This window comes from Carcharodon carcharias, chromosome 16 (assembly GCF_017639515.1).
Source record: "Carcharodon carcharias isolate sCarCar2 chromosome 16, sCarCar2.pri, whole genome shotgun sequence".
In the NCBI taxonomy this organism is placed as follows: Eukaryota; Metazoa; Chordata; class Chondrichthyes; order Lamniformes; family Lamnidae; genus Carcharodon; species Carcharodon carcharias.
The window spans coordinates 79,198,231-79,216,806 of NC_054482.1; the positions used below are offsets into that span (position 1 = coordinate 79,198,231).

The 18,576-nt window shown below is 43.2% G+C and overlaps 1 protein-coding gene across 5 annotated transcripts in view; it reads left to right on the forward strand.

The window, feature by feature from the left end:
• The window catches only part of LOC121288907 (riboflavin-binding protein-like), a 201,440-nt gene that overhangs the window by 152,575 nt on the left and 30,289 nt on the right, over positions 1 to 18,576 (forward strand). The window contains exon 1 of one of the 5 annotated variants that reach the window (XM_041207761.1): positions 13,640 to 13,739. The exons of the other annotated variants lie outside the window; for them this stretch is intronic. The gene's annotated coding sequence lies outside the window, so the exon portion shown is untranslated. Of the gene's footprint in view, positions 1 to 13,639; positions 13,740 to 18,576 lie in introns of those variants that run through there. 5 annotated transcript variants of the gene reach the window in all.

Consider the following 18,576-nt stretch of genomic DNA (forward strand, 5'->3'; position numbering starts at 1 on the left):
CAACTTGCCATATGGAATTTCAGGACCTATGGCAGAAGTCAATGCCAACCCTCTGACCAAGGAGTTGGCTGGGAAGCAGGTTATCTATATAATTGGGTGGAAAGGCATGGAATTGCGAGCTCATACGTCAGGGCTGGGAAAGGTCAACATTCCACCTTTAGGCCAAATGAGGCCCTTAAGTAGCCAGTTAAGGATGGTAGGTGGCCCACGCCACTGGGAAGCCTGACTGCGAGCTTGGGGCCTCCCTCCCAATTAGGCATCCTATAAGATGCATCCCCTACCCTCCACATCAACCTTCCTCTGCCAACAACCCTGCCAAAGCCTTCCTGATTGGTCCCAGCAAGCCTGCCCTACTAACTTTCATCTGAGGCCTCCAGCAATGCTTCTGTTCCTGAGCTTACTGCAGTCCAGCAGTGGCAACTACCCCCCACCACTCTGATTGGCCAACAGCTCTTGGAGGGAGGATCTTGTTTTCAAAAGGCCAGAAAACCTGATGGCAGGTAGCAGACTACCTGACAGGCATTTAATCCCATTGGGGTCACCACCACAGCCATTAAATTCAGCAATATGAGTGTAACATCTACATATAAGGTATGATATAGTCTCAATTCTAACTACTGGAAAGTATTAGTGAAGAGTTCCTTCACTTTTTCTGTACAGTACTGAAATCTGGTATAATATATTTTGCTACTGATTAACTGCTACTTCTAGAAAATTCTTCCTTTTTTTTTGTTCTTTCATGGGACATGGGCGTCTCTGGCTAAGCCAGCATTTATTGCCCATCCCTCATTGCCCTTGAGTAGGTGGTGGTGAGTTGCCTTCTCGAACCACTGCAGACCTTGTGGTGTAGGTACACCTATGGTGCTGATCGGGAGGGAGTTCTAGGAATTTGATCCAGTAGCAGTGAAGGAATGGTGATATAGTTCTAGGTCAGGATGGTGTGTGGCTTGGAGGGGAACTTCCAGATGGTGGTGTTCCCATGCATCTGCTGCCCTTGTCCTTCTAGATGGTAGAGGTTGTGGATTTGGAAGGTGTCAAAGGAGCCTTGGTGAGTTGCTGCAGTGCATCTTGTGGATGGTACACACTGCTGTCACTGTGCATCAGTGGTGGATGAGGTGCCAATCAAGCGGGCTGCTTTGTCCTAGATGGTGTCAAGCTTCTTGTTTGTTGATGGAGCTGCAGAATCCAGGTAAGTGGAGAGTATTCCATCAGACTCCTGAATTTTGCCTTGTAGATGGCAGAGAGGCTTTGGGGAGTCAGGAGATGAGTTACTCTCTGTAGAGTTCCCAGCCTCTGATCTGTTCTTGTAGCTACAGTATTTATATGGCTGGTCTAGTTTAGTTTTTGATCAATGGTAGCCCCCAGGATGTTGATAGTGGGGGATTCAGCGATGGTAATGCCATTAAATATCAAGGGGAGAGTGTTGGATTCTCTGTTATTGGAGATGGTCATTGCCTGGCACTTGTGTGGCGTGAATGTTGCTTGCCAAATATCAGTCCAAGCCTGAATGTTGTCCAGATCTTGTTGCATACAGGCACAGACTGCTTCAGTATCTGATGAGTCGCAAATGGTGCTGAATGTTATGTAATCATCAGTGAACATTCCCACATCTGACCTTATGATGGAAGGTAGGTCATTGATGAAGCAGCTGAAGATGGTTGGGCCTAGGACACTACCCTGAGGAACGCCTGCAGTGATGTCCTGGTACTGAGATGATCAACCTCCAACAACCACAACCATCTTCCTTTTATGCTAGGTATGACCCAACCAGTGGAGAGTTTACAAGCAAACCATGGTCTGATAGCCTGTTCATTTTTCCATTTTCCAAAGTCCAAGAGGTTATAACAAAGCTTGTAATGATCCATCTTCTTAACTCTATGCTACTGGTGCCTCCATTGACACATTAACACTCAGAAGAGCAGATATAGAGAACTGCAATCAGCCCCCACGGCAGTCTGTCATAGCATCTTTGTTATTCAATGTTTATACTAATGATTTGCTTGAAACAAAGTCCCACAAATTTGTATATGCTGTGGCCTTGGTCACACAAAACAAGAATCTGTCCACTGAGGAGACCCTGACCAGTGCTGTAGAGAGGAAGAAGACTTTTCCATCAATGGTGACTTCAGCCAAACTTGCAAAAGAATCTCACTTCAATATTACAACTCAACAGCCAAACAAGCAAACCAAGTCCTAAAAATCGCCTTTTGCAAGTATCCCAAATGCCCCTCCTATTTAGGAGTCAAACTTGCTCAAACTAGGTTGCATTGACAGCATCTCCAGAAGATCAGAAAGAGACTGAAAAGTTGGGGTAACCTGAACTGGACACTGGTTGGGTCCACATGCTGATCCTGGCTGACTTGACCAACCTATCAGCAACCTGTCTTAATTCAAGAGGGCCATTTTGGACTGGTGCTGAAACCCTTTAGTGATCTTTCAGCAGCCTAGATGACCATGGCACAATGTTTGTAAGAACTGCAGTATACGAAATGGATTTCTTACACAGGACTCCACATTACAACCTAAAGAACCAATCTTTCCTCAAAAACAATGGGCAACCATCAACTGCCTCAGAATCAGTCATGGTAGATGCTACCATCTTCTCCATAGATTGAAGATCAAAGCATCCCCATCATTCAACTGAAGAGCTCCTAATCAGATCCAGGAATATGTCATTGGACACTTCAGTGAGAAAATTTGCAAGCAGCCTGCAAGATATCTGGTTACGCTGGAAACTTTGCTGTAGATTATTAATTGTATATTAACTGTATTTAATTCTCTTCAGGTGTTGGACATCAGTTGTAGTTTCATTTGAGTGCATATAAAGAGATTCTTTTTGAAACTGTGGTGCTGGACCTGCTAAGTATTTTTAGCATTTCAGATTTCCAGCTTCTGCAGTATCTTGCTTCAGACATTTTTGGGTTTTTTTTTGCTACCACTGCATGAAAGAATATTCTGCTCAAATTAGGAAGGGGAAAAAAATCAGCCAGGTACGCCATTAACAATTGCTTCAGTGACTCCTCCTGCTGTACAAAATATTTGGTGAGGAGAGGACCAAGTTCAGCTGTGACACACACACACACACACACACACACACACACAGTCAAGCAACACCAAGGGCAAAATTTTCCGTGCCCATTGGTATTGGGCGTCAAGGCGGGCATGAGCAGACACAAATTGGTTTCACGCCATCATGAAACTTGTTTGTAATTGTCCACTCCACCTGTCAATGGCGGGCTGTGTTTCCTGCCGCTGCACACCCAAGTTCATTTCATCTGCATTTCATTATAAACCCTGATCACCTCAAATTTACCGTCCATGTTGGCAGGAAAACATGTTGGTGCAGAACACATCTTGATAAGTGCAACATGCAGACGTTGGGACTTACCGTCAAGGCCTTGCTTACACCGCAGACATCCGAGGAGCGGAAGATGCTGGAACCCTGCAGCAACCAGACCCTGGGGAAACGTGCATCTCATGCTGGGTGGATCCTCATGGACATGGCTCCACCACGAAGCAGCTCACAGAAGGTGGAAGGTTACCTTTGAGTGTCTTCTTCAGGACATCAGTGTCTTGGCCACGGTCTGCAATGAATGATTGTTGAGGAGTTGGAGAGAAAAGTGTAGGTTGGACTGGGGGTGGATGGGGGAGGGGTTGGTGCGGGGGCTAGGAGAGGAAGGTCTAGGTTTGACTGGGAAAGGAAGGTGTATGGGGGAGGGGTGGGGTGAGATTGGGGAGGAACAATGGTGTAGGGGGATGAAGTTGGGATGGGGAGGGAGCACAGGGGTAGAAGGTGTAATGGGGGAAAATGCAGCAACTGAGGAGGTAAGTATAAGGCGGGAGGAAGGTGTAAAGAAAGGAGTTCTGAGTGGGGAAGCTGTGGATGGTGTGGTCCATGAACGGAATGAAGGTATGTGTGAGAGAGTGAATGGTGATGTCCCTTGTACCGGCAGTGAGTCAGATCCCTGTGGATGTGTGATGTGTTTGTGAATCTGTGAGTTGAGTGTTGAAAAGATTGACTTACCCTGGCGGAATAGAGGAGACCATTCATCCTCTTTCTGCTTTGGGTGGCTGTCCTCTTTTGCAGGGTGTTGGCGCTGACCACTGCTGCCGCCACCTCCCATGCTAGGTTGGTGACCTTGCTTGCTGGCCCTTGCCCAGAGGCACAGGAGGGAAGTGTCACTAAATTTAGGAGCAGCATGTCTCCTCCCTTTGGCAGTCATAAGTTCACAGCAGCTTTCTATCCCTCTAGGAGTGCTAGCTCTTTGCTGGGGCGGCCTTTAAATATGACGCCCGGTTTACTGAAAGCCTGATGTGATGGCAGGCGAATTAGAAGATGCCTTGACAGCAACTCAGCATGTTTCCTGAGAATGCGTGATTAATGAGGCAGGAGTGGGACAATATGGCGTGAAAAGCCACCATTGTAGCCAGCGTGTAAAACATCCTTTTTCCTGCCTGCTACCACACAGAGCAAATTTAGGACGATTCTACGCTAAATCTCTCAGCTCCAGAACTTTAGACAGTACTGGCAGAATTCCAAAGACCAAACCAAACCAAACCAACACAATAGTTACTGTCCCATACTCATGTGTGAAGAATCATGAATTGCGCTACCAAATGACACAGCTGGATCTGATAACTTTTTTTAAAATTTTGCATGTGGTCTGTATTGAAATTTTGGCCAGTACTACCTATTTTGATGCTGAATAATGTATTTCTTTGCATTGCTGTTGGCAGCTTTAACTCATTCGTGAGATAAGGCAAAGCCAACATTTATTGTCCATTTCTAATTGCCCATGAGAAGGTGTTGGTGCACGACCTTCTTCAACTGCTCAGTTCATGTCATGAAGTTACACCCACATTGCTGTTAGGAAGTGAGTGCCAGGATTTTAGCCCAGTGACAATGGAGAAATGGCAATATTTCCACGCAGGTTGGTGTCTGGCTTGGAGGGGAGCTTCCAGTGGTAGCGTCCACATTTCCCTGCTGCCCTTGTTTTTCTAGGAGGTAGAGGCTGTGAACTTTGGAGGTGCTTTCAAAGAAGCCTTGGCGATTTGCTACAATGCAGATGGTACTCATTGCTGCCTCAGTGCATTGGTGGTGCAGGGAGTGAATGGTGATGGATAAGGTTCCAGTCAAGTGAGCTGCTTTGTCCTGGATGCTGTCAAGCTTCTTGAGTATTGCTGGAGCTGCATTTATGAAGGCAAATGGAGATTATTCCTTCATACTCCTAACTTGTGCCTTGTAGATAGGGGAAAGACTTTGGGGAGTGAGCAGATGAGTCAATACCCAGCTTCTGATCTACTCTTGTAGCCACAGTATTTATGTGGCTGGTCCTGTTAAATCTCTGGTCAATGATGATGCCCAGGATAGTGGAAGGTTCAACAATGGTAATGCCATTGAAAATCAATGTGGTTAGAGTCTGTTATTGGAGATAGTCATTGCCTTGCATTTGGGTGGTGCAAATGTTTCTTGCAACTTTTCTTACTGCATGTGAGAACAGACTGCTTAATTATCTGAGGAGTTTAGAATGGAACTGAATACTGTACAATCATTGGTGAACATCTCAATTTTCGACCTTGCAGCTGTATGACACCAGGAACCCTACACTGTAAATGCAACATGAGCCTGATAGTTTGAGAAGACTGGATGTGAATGAACATTACTGGGGTATCTTCAGTCAGTAACAACATTTCTACCAATATAATTAAACGTGCTTCTACTCCTGGGCCCAGCCACATTCCCCTTAGATGTCATCAGCAGTTACTGACCGTTAATCTTTTCTTAAATCAACAAAAACTGACAAGAAAAACCAAAAAACAGAAGGATGTTTGATTTATTAGCAGGGCATTGATCGTGAAACTCTCTCTTTAACAGCAAGCACAGAATGATGCTATTGTTCAAACATATGCTTTTGATTTTCTGTAATCTCAGGTGATTAGTTATTTTTTAACAAATGTTAGCAGGAAATGATATTTCAACAGATGCCTTCAATTATTAAATTGTCTAAAAATGTAAAGGCTCCAGAGTTATTTTCTATCCAGATTTGGTTTAGCACCAGATTGTAAAATGTTGGTAATTAGAATGAATATAAAGCAATATTATTATCTGAAGGAGCCATCAGGGTCTGACTAAACTAAGATCAGCTAATACAATCATTAGTCCCTTGATAATGTTTGATGCACTGGAAACTCAATGCAAGAGTGTTTCTACAAAAAAATGTGTATTCAAGGTCCCTTTTCTGGCATGCAAGAGATTAAATACATATAAATGGTTGCCTTTTAAATTTAAAAAATAAGGGATTTTGTAGAACATAAAATTAAACCCTTTTGCTATTTGGTTCCAAGTATAAAGGCTAGATAGCATTGTTTATAATATCCCAGGGATCACAGATTCATAAAAGGAGGCCATTCATGTCTGTCGGCTGAAAAAGACATACCCGACCCAATTTCACCTTCCAGCTCTTGGTCTGTGGCTTTGTAAGGTACCACGCTTAAACTGCATATCCAATTACTTTTTAAATGTGATGAGTGTTTCTGCCTCTGCTGCACTTTCAGGCAGTGAGTTCCAGACCCCAATCACCCTTTGAGTGAAATAATTTCTCCTCAACTCCACTCTAATCCCTCTATCAATTACTTTAATCTATGACCCCTAGTTATTGGCCTCCCTACTAAGGGATCCTGTTATATGAAGGGTGGGTCTGTAGCCCAAAGTTGAACTTACTTCCTGTTCCAAAATACAATTTGGCCCGGTTGGTTCTCCTTTATTTCCAGAGTTAACAACACTGTTCATTCGTTTAGTATCTTTAATGTGGAAAAATGTCCCAAGGTGCTTCAGAGGTGTAAGGAAATAAAGACACCAAACCAATAACGAGGGGTGACCAAAGCTTTGATAAAATGGTGAGTTTTAAGGAGAGCCTTCAAAAAAATCTAAGAAGGAAGCTGAAAGGCAGAGGGGTTTAGGGAGGGATCTCAGTTTGGGGCTGAGATAATTGAAGGCAGAATCGCCAAAGATGCATAGTGTATAAGGGTGCAAAGAGACGCATAAGAGGCTTGAGCCAGAGAAAGAGACAGTTGGGGTGGGCGGGTTGTGGTGCTGGAGGAAGTTACAAAAACAGTAAAGGGTTAGGATATGGAGAAATTCAAACACAAGAATGAGGATTCTAAATCTGAGCTATTGAAGGAACCAGGAACCAATGGAGGCCAGTAAGGACAGGAACAATGGTTGAGTGATACCTTACTTGGAATTGGATCTGGGCAGTAGAATTTTCAACATGCTGAAGTTGATGGAAAGTTGATGGATGAGAGGCCAGCAGGCTGGCTGCCAGGAGAACATTGCAATAGTCACGTCTGGAGTTAAGGCAGCAACTATCAGGTGTTGAAGTTGTATTTTGATTATATGTCACATTGCCAGTGAAAATGTTTGTGTTCTTACAGTGGCTAGTTTGGTTGAGAATGCTATGTGGACTTTTCCTCTCAAACCAATTGGAAACTGTGCTAATTGTGCTTTGGAATTTACTCCAAGTTGGAACAGAAGTAAATGGTTAGCCTGCCTGGTGCTAAATCAGTGAAGAAATGACATTAACTTGTACACTAACTTAGCACGATGCAAACTAAACATTCACCCTTTTTTTGGACAATACACATGGTAATTCATGAATTCCAAAATAGCTTTTACAAATGTGTAATTTTTTTCCCGAAGATCTTTGTTGCTTTCCATATCCATTATGATCAGGTCAATCCTTCTGCATTTCACCCTGAAGTAGGTATCCTCACATATGATTATGGGCAGAATTGAATACCCTCTATTGTTGTGTGTTTGGAGTTGGGGAGCATTTAATTGAATAGGAGAGTACCAGGTGGGAACCCCACCGTCTTCCCACCTCTGCCCTGATTAAGTACAGGACAGGAAAGCTTGTGGAGGGCCCTCCTGCCCTGCCACAAATTGAAGCCTTTAAGTGTGTTAATTAATCCCCACTCAAGGACCACATCTCATTGCCACTGGAGTTCAACCAGAGGCAGGTAGGCCAGTCACCACCCAAAATGCAAACCCTGCTGTGTTTGCTTGCGGGCTCTTCAGGGATTGGGGGTAGTCCCTTGTTGTCACAGATGCTCAGTACCTGATCAAGAGACTAGGCATCAGGAGAGGAGAGGTCCATTGAAAGCTGCCCTTGCCTCGGACCCACCCCCCCATGACCCCATCCCTTCCTCACTCACCTGTGGCCTGGGTCTCTCTGATTATGGGACTCTGGTGGGTGCATTGCCAACAGCTACCACTGCTCCCCTGGTGGCGCTCCTGTCAGGAAGATCTGTCGGCCTCTGATTGGCCGGCAGCTCCCAGGAGAAGGGTGGGATTTCCACTTCTATAGTCCTTGATCCTAGGCAAGGCCTACCGCTGGCCACTTAAGTGTCTGACTGGAACTTAATACTGCGGGGCCTTCCCCAAAGGAGGCGATATGTGACTCTTGCTGGGTCTCCAGCCAGCAGGCAATACCCCGATCACCTGGATTAAATTCTGACTTGTGTGTGAGGAAAGACTTTGAGCATGGAGTTGGACATGTCAGTGACCTAATGATAGTGACAGTGAAAAAGACACATGAAAAAGATGAGCTAGCTGGAGTCCATCAAACAGCATGTTGCATTCATAAGCATCTATAGAAGAGGAAGGGAAAGAGTTTAAGTAATCAGAAGTCCTGATCATATTGACATATCCTGGAAAAAACAAGGTTATTACTTCACATGGAAAGTGACACTCTCTCTTTATTCTTTCTTGGGACATCAATCCAGCATTTGTATTGCCCATCTCTAATTGCCCTTGAGAAGGTGGCGGTAGTCACCTTCTTGAACCGCTGCAGCCCATGTGCTGTCGGTCCACCAACAGTGCTGTTAGGGAGGGAGTTCCAGGGTTTTGATTCAGCGACAGTGAAGGAACAACAATATCGTTCCAAGTCAAGATGGCATATGCTTTGGAGGGGAATTTGCAAGTGGTGATGTACCCATGCATCTGCTGCCCTTGTCCTTCTAAGTAGTAGAGGTCGAGGGTTTGGAAGGTGCTGTTGAAGGAGCCTTAGTGAGTTGTTGCAGTGCATCTTGTAGTTAGTACACACTGCTGCCTATGTGCACCAGTGGTGGAGGGAGTGGCTGTTTAAGGTGTTGGATGATGTGCCAATCAAGCGGGCTACTTTGTCATGGATGGTGTTGAGCTTCTTGAGTGTTGTTGGAACTGCACTCATCCAGGAGAGTATTCCATCACACTCCTAACTTGTGCCTTGTAAAGGGTGGACAGGCTTTGGGGAGGCAGGAGGTGAGTTACTCTGCACAGGATTCCCAGCATCTGTCCTGCCATTGTAACCACAGTTTCAGTCCACTTCAGTTCTGATCAGTGGTAATTCTCAGGATGTTGATTGTGGGGGATTCAGCAATGGTAATGCCATTAAATGTCAGGGGGAGATGGTTGGATTCTCTATTGTTGGAGATGGTCATGCCTGGCACTTGTGCGGTGTGAATGTTATATATCACTTAGCAGCCCAAGCCTGGATGTTATCCAGGTCTTGCTACAAATGGGCATGCATGCTTCAGGACCTGATGAGTCACGAATGGTGCTGAACGTTGTGCAATCATCAGCGAACTCTTTTCTTCTCCGCCGATGCTGCCAGACCTGCTGAGTTTTTCCAGGTAATTCTGTTTTTGTTTTGGATTTCCAGCATCCGCAGTTTTTTGTTTTTATCATCAGCGAACATCCCCACTTCCAACCTTATAATGGAGGGAAGGTCATTAATGAAGTAACTGAAGATGGTTGGGCCTAGGACACTACCCTGAGGAACTCCTGCAGTGATGTCCTGGAACTGAGATGATTGACCTCCAACAACCACAACCATCTTCCTTTGCCCTAGGTATGACACCAACCAGCGGAGAGTTTTTCCCTTGATTCCCATTGACTCCAGTTTCTCTAGGGCTCCTTGATGTCACACTTGGTCAAATACGGCCTTGATGTCAAAGACAGTCACTGTCACCTCCCCTCTTGAGTTCAGCTCTTTTGTCCATGTTTGGACTAAGGATGTAATGAGGTCAGGAGCTGAGTGGCCCTGGCAGAACCCAAACTGAGCGTCACTGAGCAGGTTGTTTATTAGTAAGTGCTGTTAAATAACATTGTCGATGACCCATTCCATGACTTCGCTGATAATCGAGAGTAGATTGATGGGGTGGTAATTGGCAGGATTGGATTTGTCCTGCTTTTTGTGGACAGGTCATAACTGGGCAGTTTCCACATTGCAAGTAGAGGCCAGTATTGTAGCTGTACTGGAACTGCTTGACTGGGGGCGTGGCAAGTTCTGGAGCACAAGTCTTCAGTACTATTGCTGGAACATTGTCAAGTCTCATAGCCTTTACGGTATCCAGTACCTTCAGCCATTTCTTGATAACACATGGAGTGAATCAAATTAGCTGAAGACTGGCATCTGTGATGCTTGGGACTTCAGGCAGAGGCCAAGATGCATCATTCACTCGGCACTTTTGGCTGAAGAATACTGCAACTGTTTTGTCTTTGTCTTTTGCAATGATGTGCCGGGCTCTCTCCCTCCTTCCAATTAATTGTTGCAGGACAGCAGTTGTATTTATAGCAAGTAACAACAACTTTTAACAAGACCACAAAATTTTTATTGATTCTGAGTGCATATTGTGAAATAAGACAATGGACCAAATCTTCTGTGGAGTGGCAATCACTGTCAGATTGCCACTTGGCTCCTATTTACCTACCTTAGACTGGAGCTCCACATTTCTCACCCGGACTTCCAACCTGGGCCTGCTGAGAAATGTGGAGCATGCTACTCATGGAGTCCTTCCCTTGGAGTATAGGATCATTGGGGGAAGCCAAGCTACACCCCCTTTTGACAGCACCAGCTGCCGTATTCTGGTAGGTTTAACTATCCCAGCCATTTTGACAAGCTCGGACAGAAGGTAAGTGGGTATGGTAAATGGGTGAGGTAGGATGAGTTGGTGGAGATATCAGGTGATCGGGATGGGGGGGAATAGTTGGGTGGTCAAATGGATAGTTAGTGGGTTCAGTGGGGGGGGGTGGTTGGGGGGTCACTAGTATAATTATACAAGAGTTACAACTGGTTTTAATCCTTTTAACATTTCCTGGGTAACTATTCTAAGTGAATTGGAACCATCTGAGGTCTCCACCTTTAAGTCAGAGTTTCAGGGTTCCAGATGCAGGGTAATTGCCCAATGGAAGTTGTAACTTCCTGGGCAATTCCCGTGCAGTCCTTGCATAGGGAGTTCCAAGAGGATCCCCAGCGCATCTTCCAGAGTACCACCAGGCTACCACTATCCAGAGATTGGAAGATCAGGGCCATTATCCGTGATTTCTTTTACTTAAGTAATTTGACTGTAATGTTGATTAGGACAATGTGTTTTAGGTTTTAAATAGGCCCACATGAGCATTTCTCATTCCTTGTCTTTTTCATTTTTCTCCTCTCTCTTTTTGTTACCTTATCTACAGCCCTACAACCCCAGGTAAAAATACAGGAAACCCACTCTGTTCCTTGCTGCTCTGCAGCAGCTGCCCAGGAGATTGTTGCAGACAGTCTAATCATGCAACTTAAATGTTTGCTTTTGCATCCTCATTTTGCTCCCACTTGGGAGTGAGTACTTTAAGAAAAGAACTTGAATTTTTGTGGAGATTTTCACATGCTCGAGGTCAGAAAGTGGTTAATCGACAATGGATTACTGTTTACGTTTAGTCACTCTGCCAATTCTATTGTACCTTATGTTGAACGATGCAAGAAAATGTGGTTGCTTAATCAGTAGTTAGCAAGGTCCTACATAAAACAATGTGATAAACAATTCGATAAACTAGCGGATAGCAGTCACAGCACACAAACAGGCCATTTGACCTAACAGGTCCACGCCTGAACACCTAATTTACTTTTTTTCATTGGCCTTATTAACCTGCGCTGCTACGTTTAGTGATTTTATGCTCCACATGAACCTCCTTCCACCCTTCTTCATCCAACCCCATCAACATATCCTTCTATTGTCTTTCGATCCTCATGTGTTTATCTAGCCTCCCCTCAAATACATCGCTGCTGGTCACGTCAACTCCTCCTGTGGTAGTGAGTTCCAGGTTTCTCATCACTCTGGGTGAAGAGGTTTCTGCTGAATTCTCTATTGCATTTATTGGTGACTGTCTTATATTTATGGTCATGTGGAAATATCTTCTCTACTTGTACCTTATCAAACCCTTTCATAATTTTAAAGACCTTTATCAGGTCACCCTTCAGTGTCCTCTTTCCTAGAGAAAAGTGCTTGTTCAATCTTTTTTGATAGGCATAATCTCTAAATTCTGGAATCATGTTTGTATATTATCCAGTGCCCTCCATATCCATTTTATAACATGGAGACTGGAACTGTCCATGATACTCCAAGTCTAACCAAAATTCTATACAAGTGTAATATAACTTCTTCGTTTTTCAGTTCTGCCCCTCGAGGAATGAATCTCAGTGTTGTGTTTTGCTTTTGTCATGAACTAATTAACCTGCATTGTTACTCTTGGTAATGTGTCTATCTATACCCCCAATCCCTCTGCTTCTTTAGAGATTTATTTTCCAAAGAGTATGTGGCCTCCTTATTCTTCCTACCAAAATATACGTCAGTCTTTGGTGGTGGTGGCTGAAAGATAAACTTTGGTCCGGACCAAGAATTAGGGTTGCCAACTGTGATTAAATGTATTCCTGGAGGTTTCATCACATGACTTGCCTCCACAGTCCAGCCATTATTCAGCCACCACATGCATCCCTGTGACATACTGTCTTCCAATATGCTGAAAAGCAGAAAGACTCTTTACCCAATTGGATAATGCTTGACTGTCAGCCAAATAGCCTTTTTTCCACCCATTTTCAACATTTTTATACCTGGTGAAGAGAATTGTTCAAAGAAAATTTAAGAAAGACTATGGCCTGAATTTTTTGGTTGTCGGGCCTGGGAGCAGATGAGAAATGGGCCACCAGCAGCGATCAGCCCCCGACCACGATTTCAAACTGGCTGGCCAATTAACAGCCAGCCAGCATGAAACATGCGCTGAAATGCTCAGCACTGCCGGGGTGGGGGCGGGAAGAGGGCAGGCGTCTGAAGCAACCAAGGGTGCGGGTGAGTGCTTCAAGAGAGCTCCCTGAAGACAGACAGCTGCCCAGGGGGCTGCAGACCTCCACAGACTAAAAGATACAACGAAAATGCTGCAAAATATGTCCGTGCAGCACAATCAAGTACCTGAAAGCATTCCTCATAAAAACCAGTACCCAGAAATCTTTTTTTTAATTTCCCAACGGAGATTTCATCCAGCCCTGGATTGAGATTTGAGTAAAAATGTGAATGCCACCTGGGAGAATGGCCCATCCACAACCGTAAATGTGCACGGTCCACGTAAAATCGTTGGTTGCATCGTTAATGAGCTTAATTTTCAGCGCTTCTGACTGCCGCATGTGCCCACTGATTGAAATGTCGCACAAGTGCACAATGATGTAAGGATGCTTGCCCAATGTCACCTCGCGCTTTTTTATATCCATTTGGGTCGGGCGCATGGCCTTCTGCAGGACATAAAATTCTGGCCTACGTTTTTTAATGTCCCTATGATTTTTCTCCAGAATTGCACACAGCAGTGTACTGGAGATTGATCTTCAATTCCTGGAGACTCCAGACCAATCCTGGAGGGTTGGCAAACCTACCAAGAACTCTGCTCTTCTGCAAGTATTGCAATTAGATCTTTTTTGTCTACCGACAGAAGACAGGGTCTCAGCATAACACCTCTGAAAGGCAGCACCTCTCAACTGCAGCACTCACTCAGTATTGTGCTGCTATATCAGTCTAGGTTATTTGCTCAAGTCTCTGTGTGGGGCTTGAACCCACAATCTTCTGACTTGGATATTGAGGCATGGTTACTACCAAGTATAAGTGAGCGTATTTAAGCATGGGTGGATAAAAAGTGTTGTAAACTAACTCACAGCTGCCATATCCTGGTGTTCTTGCATGATTAAGTTGGAAGGATCAAAGGAATTGAAAGAAATTGAAAATGTTTGCAACATTGTTTTAAAATGGCAGGGGCTGATCTTATTGTGTGGAATTTATTTACTCATCACACAAAAAGGACAGAATTTCTCAAGCTCAACAGTGGTCAAAGGCCAAAAATAAACTATTTAATTAATTCAGAGAATAAACTGAATTGTTTTCCTCCAGCTCTTTGTCAACATTTGTATTGATTGAGTTGGCATTTCAGGCTTAACCAAACTTCAGTAAGTTTGTTAAGGGTAAAGGTAACCATTCTAGTTGGCTAACCAATGAGAGACACAGTTGGATCATCCATCTGATCTGACATATAAATGACTGATACCAGTTAAGTGGAGGAGCTTCTAATTCCGTTGTCACAACAGGTAATGGATCTGCAGTGTTTAGAGTCATATATAGTATCATGTAGCTTTATTATATTAATTCTGGATGATTGGAAATAAGCAGCAATCTAAAATTTAACCAAGGGAGTGAGAGGAGAACATAAAGACAACATGGAAAATAAAATGTATGTCACATTAATTAGAAAATAATGGGGAATTTTTACTCCTGACCAGCTTTTATTTTTGGAATTCTATATTCTGTATTCTCAATAAAATGAAAATAATATTCACTATATTTAAAAATGCTACTGAAATTTAACATGAAAACTGAGAGGCTGCAGTGAAATTATGAGTACAGAAAAAATGATCACAATATTCATAGAGGGTGCAAGGAGAGTTAGATTGCTGATTGAAACTAAAATTAAAGGACTTTTAAGATTATGTTATAGCTGTGTACTATAATCATCACTGTTTACCATTGATACAAATGGAAGTTATGGAATTGTATTAATTATAATCTCAGATGCTGTCTGTAACTTGTTTCTGTTCAAAAGGAATTGCTACATTCTCATTGCATGCTTTAGTGAAGTGAAATATTTTTGCCTGAATTAAGTGTCACAAATTTGTGAGACCTGATATTGTGAACCAAAAAAGGGCTGCAGCTTATGCTTCTTATGCACATTATTTTAAATTTAAAGCTTACGGTATGGTATATTAAAGTGAGATGTTAAGTGTTTGCTAATGTTCCTGATATGTTACACAACAAAAACAAAAATACCTGGAAAAACTGTTGAAGTTCTGTTGAAGAGTCACATGGACTCGAACTGAGTTCCTCTCCGCAGATACTGTCAGATCTGCTGAGTTTTTCCAGGTATTTTTGTTTTTGATTTGGATTTCCAGCATCCGCAGTTTTTTGCTTTTGCCTGATATGTTATTGTTTTTATTCAAGTCCATCAATGCTGGCATAGTATGGGTTTTAAAGGTATTTAGCAAATATTTTAAAATCAAATTGTTTTGTTATATTGATTGTATTTTGTGTTGCATGGAATAGGGACAAGGGATTTCAAGGACAAGGGATTTCAAACGTGACAAGCCCTTGGTTTCCACTACACTTGGTCATTTTAAAAAAATAACAGTTGCATGAGAGTCGGGATAAATGGACCATTTGCAGGCTGGTAAACTGTAACAATAGGAGAGTCATGAGGATCGATACTGGTGCCTCAGATATTTATGATCTAAGTTAATGATTTAGATGAAGGGATGGACTGTATTGTAGCCAATTTTGCAGATGGTACAAAGGTAGGAAAGCAAGTTGTGAGGAGGATACAAGCATTTTGCACAGGGATAGATAGTTTAAGTGAATGGGCAAAAAATTGGTAGATGGAGTATAATGTGGGGAAATGTGAGATTGTCTGCTTTGGCAGGATGAATAGAAAAGCAAAATATTAATTAATTGGAAGAGATTGCAGAATGCTGCAGTACAGAGGGCTCTTGGAGTGTCCTTGTGCTCAAATCACGAAAAATTAACATGCGATATAGCAAGTAATTAGGAAGGCAAATGGAATGTTGACCTTCGTTGCAAGAGGGATGGAATATAGAAGAAGGGAAGTCTTGCTACAGCTGTACAGGGCATTGGTGAGACATCACCTACCGTGTACAATTTTGATCTCCTTACTTAAGGAAGGATATACTTGTATTGACAGTAGTTCCAATAAGGTTCCCCATGCTGACTCCTGGGTTGACAATGTTGTCTTATGAGGTAAGGTTAAGTAGGTTGAGTTTGGATCATTGGAGTTTAGATGAATGAGAGATTATCTTGAAATATATAAGATTCTGAGAGGGTTTGACAATGTGAATACTGAGAGGATGTTTCCCCTCGTGGGGGGAATCTAGAACTGAAGGCACAGTTTAAAAATAAGAGGTCTCCCATTTAAGATGGAGATTAGGAGGAATTTCCTCTCTCAGAGGGTCATGAGTGTTTGGATTTCTCTTCCACAGAGAGCAGTGGAAGCTGGATCATTGAATATTTTCAAGGCTGAGTGAGACAAAGTTTTGATTGACAAGGGAGTCAAGCGTTATGGGGGCGGTGAGGGGGGTGTTTAGGTAGGAAAGTGGAGTTAAGGCCATAATCAGATCAGCCATGATCTTATTGAATGGCGGAGCAAGCTCGATTAGATAAATGGCCTATTGCAGCTCCTATTTCTTCTGATATTATGAGTGATAATCAGATGAAAGCAGAAAATCTGCCTACTCATTCACCTTGAGAAGGATAAGGGAAGCAAAAGAAGAATTAACACAAAAATGAGGGAAAAAAACATTTATAAACTTGAATTAATTCTTGTGTTTTCAGCCTCCAAAGATTAAATTTGACTTTATAAATATTTGATGAATTTCTTTCCTCCCCACCTCTGCTTTTCAAATCCTAATCTTATTTAAATCTACTGAAATTGTGCTTGGATTGAAACATTTCCTGCATGCTATCTTCGTTGTGTCTCTGCCTTTGTGGATGGAATTCTTCTTATTTTGTCAGTTATCTTTGTATAATCTTTGTTTCTCATTCTGTCCCTCAGTTTCCCATCCCCTCAATCTTTGTCCTTTGTTTCAGTTCTGCCTTTGCAGTCTAACTCTGTTCTCTCTTTCTTTGCACAATATCCATGTCCTGCGTTATCTATCCCTTGCATTCTTTCTTAATTTATGCTGTATTTTCGCTCCACACTAATCTTCTGCATGCTGCTTCCATTCATTTGCTTTCTCTTCTATTCTGTTGAATCTTTACTTTTTTCTTTTCTGTCATTGTTCTCTATATATTCTCCTTGTTTTCATTCTGTCCCTTTTACTCCCTTCATATCTATCTTTCTGTTCATTTTACTTCTACATTCCGGGGGTGAGAAATTGGGCTTGGTAGCACTCCAAAATGATGTTTGATGCACACATGCACACACTTCTGCTGAGAATTGCTCTGGACACCATATTGGGGAGGATGTTAAAACATGCATGCACAATGACACCAATTAGCATGCAACACTGATTGAAAACCAGTGGTGCCATTTTAAGCTCTGTGATCCAGCTGACAATCTCTCTTAAACTTGCACAGCTGAACATGTGTTGAGCAGCAGGAAGGACAACCCCCACCCTCAAACCAACCTCCCCACACCAGCACAATTTGAACAGATTATCAACTATTCACAAGATAACTACTGACTGATCCCTTCTGGCTTTTGCCATGATAGCACAATTGGTTGCTGCTTTCTGTAGTTGTTTCAAGTGCAAAACTTCAAGGCACAAATCAGTTGCTCCCAGACATTGGAGTGCAGCATGAATGGGAACAAACAGATCCATGCAGAGATAGGCAAGATGCTAAAGAGGGAGGAGAAGGGGAGAGGGGCTCTCAGCAGGAGGCTGTATCCACTCAGAGTGTTCAAGGAGCAATTCTCCTACCTCAACCTCAGCAAGGAACAATGTGTGAGATATCTTTTTTTAATTTGTTCATGGGTCGTGAACATCTCTGGCAAGGCCAAAGTTTGTTGTCCACCCCTAGCTGCCCTTGAGTAGGTGGTGGTGAGCCATCTTCTTGAACCGCTGCAGTCCATGTGGTGTAGGTAAACCCACAGCTCTGTTAAAGGGGAAGTTCCAGGACTTTGACCCAGTGACAGTGAAGGAACGGCCATATAGTTCCAGGTATGGATGGTGTGTGGCTTGGAGGGTCTGTGGCTTGGAGGAGAACTTGCAGGTGGTGTTTTCATTATGCCCTTGGCCTTCTAGGCGCCTTTTCCCACCTATTTCCATTATTAAAAAATTTTAAAAAACCCCCACTAGAGCTATACCTTGAGTGCCCTACCATCCATTCTTAATTAACACATTCGTTTAGATAATATCACCAACTTTAACTTTAACACCTATGTGTTCTATTGTACTATTGTCGTTGACATCTTTTGATAATCTGCTTCTATCACTGCTTGTTTGTCCCTACAACCACACCACCCCCCCCCCACCTCCCTGTCTCTCTATCTCTCCGCCCCCCACACACACACTTTAAACCAGCTTATACTTCAACTCTTTCTTGGACTCGAACTCAAGTTCTATCGAAGGGTCATGAGGACTCGAAACGTCAACTCTTTTCTTCTCCGCCGATGCTGCCAGACCTGCTGAGTTTTTCCAGGTAATTCTGTTTTTGTTTTAGATCAGGTGTTTGGAA